This window comes from Symsagittifera roscoffensis, chromosome 9 (assembly GCF_963678635.1).
Source record: "Symsagittifera roscoffensis chromosome 9, txSymRosc1.1, whole genome shotgun sequence".
NCBI classification, from domain to species: domain Eukaryota; kingdom Metazoa; phylum Xenacoelomorpha; order Acoela; family Convolutidae; genus Symsagittifera; species Symsagittifera roscoffensis.
This window is the reverse complement of record NC_087070.1, coordinates 7,804,348-7,806,671: the sequence shown is the minus strand read 5'-3', so window position 1 is coordinate 7,806,671 and position 2,324 is coordinate 7,804,348.

Genomic DNA, 2,324 nt, shown 5'->3' with positions numbered 1-2,324 from the left:
ATAGATTGTAAAAGTAGCATCGTAATAGGTTAACTCAGCAGTAACAAAACACAAAAAACATCAGCAGAAGCACTTCATGCAGTAGCGGATTTCGCGGGGGGCGGGGGGCGAACGCTTCTCTTCCCTCAATGATTCGAACCCCTGCCGACCCAAAGAGTCCCACCTTCGTACTCTTTTGAGATATCCATTTTTGGATAAATGACATTAAAATTTTTCCAAAAGCGCCTTTGGTGCCATTCTATACTAGTTTTGAGGGGGAAGCGCGCGCCGAAAAAAATGCGATTTTTTGATCGACGTTTTTCAAAAAGTGCCTAAAAACGCCGTTTTTGGCCTTTTTTAATAAAAATTTGCCTGCGGCTCAGAAAGTTTGGTCGAAATAGAGTCTTTAAAGTGATTTGTGAGAGCTCTGAAAATCAGTTTGGTCGACTTAAAAAAAAGGTCGACAAAATTTTCAAAACTTTTTGAAAACCGCCCCCACCCTAGATCCGCGCCTGACTTCATGCCAAAAAATTCATAAAAAATATTTTAAAAAAGTTATGAATCCACCTTCCCATCAGAACGCACACGCATGCATAACTTTTTTCTCGGCCATCAAACGATGCAATAAGAGGCCACTATTTAGACATAAAATAAGCCGAACCGACTAAGAAAAAAAAAGAAAAGTTTTGAAAAAAAAGCATTTTTAACAAATCGAGTTGGTAAAATTACAATCGATGTAAAAACAAATTTCGATTTCACCGAATTTTAAAATGCTAAAATACTGAGCAACTACAGTGAAAATTGTTTGCACCAAAAATAAACAATTTTTAGATCTGGCAACTAAGCCGACAAAACATAAGCAGACAAATGATACGCCAAAAAATTTTTTGAGCCGGAATTTCTACCGTTTGGAAAAAAAACGGTCCTAGTCAGAGTCAAACTCAGGACTTTTTTCCTTCCAGGCGCATTCGTTACCTCCAGGCTAAGTGCGCAGGAGACAGTTAGAAATTTGAATTCGTTATGAACTAAGGTACCAAGAGGAGTCGATGAGTCCTGTGGACAAAATTGTTGCGGTAAAAAAGTCTAGTACCCGATTGCAATACCCTTACTTATTGCAAGGGTAACAAATATACAAATACGTTTCTGTTGCACAAATACAACCAAATATGTAGTTGAAATTTTATGAGATAGCTGCTCGACAAATGCGGACTCTTTCCACGAAATCTTCCAAAATCGAATAGAAAACTGACTTCTTTAGTTGAGAAGTTTAAAAAAAACGTATAACCTCGACCAGGGACGGATCTAGGATTTTAAAATGTTTCCAAGCGCAGCTTTTAAAATGTCTCCAATACAAAGATTCTATTATTAAATCATTACGTTTGTGTGTCATTGTTCTGATAATGTCAATCCCCTCCTGCAAGAAAATCTCATAAAAATTTGAAATGTAGAGCTTGAAAAACATATTGAAAGCAAAATTGAATGCTTCTTTCACATTTTTTTTTCAATTCTAGCTTTTTCAACAGCTGTTGCCTTTTTGTGCTATTTCCATAGCAACCGGATGATTTTGTCTGATTTTTTTTGTTTGTTTAGTTTAAAAAAGTTTTTTTTTGTCTACATGATAGACTCCCTAATTGCGTCTAGTCATTGATAAACACTCTTCAATGACTATCAGTAGAGACACCTTGCCTATCGAAAGTAAAATTGAACTAGAAAACTTATGCAGTCTAGGCACTGGGAGCATCCATGAGTGGACCGATCAGGAAAAGAGCCAGACCGAATCCATCGAAACCAAAGCGGAACTTGCAACAGACTAAATTATTTGAATAGTGCCAATCAATTGACAAACTCATACATTAGGAAAGAGTAGAAAAAAAGTTCTGAGATGGAATGGGGGCGCTCATCAAACTTTTTTTGAAAATTATGCAGGTTTCTGAATATAGTAAAAAACAAATGCTTAAAACATTAAAACATGGACACTCGAATAGCTTATTTAGTTGAGTTGCAAATTGAAATGATAGACGGGGCAGTACATCAGTACCGTAGCACAACAGTGCCGAGAGTAAAAAAAGTGTTCAACAGTGCCGAAAATTATCAATTTTTGGCACTGTTTAACACTTTTATTTTTTCGTCACTGTTGTATTTTGGCACTGTTAAACGCCCCCTGATAGACTTGTACACTGAAACACTGCAAATGGTAGCGAGCTTTTGATTATAATACATCAAAAGCCCGTCCGGTGAAAATTACTGGGGTTGAAACTATTGCGCGAATTTTAATCTATAAAATCAATTAATTAATTTGATCATTAAGGCAACCAAAATGGTAAAAAGGCAAAGTATACTGAGTT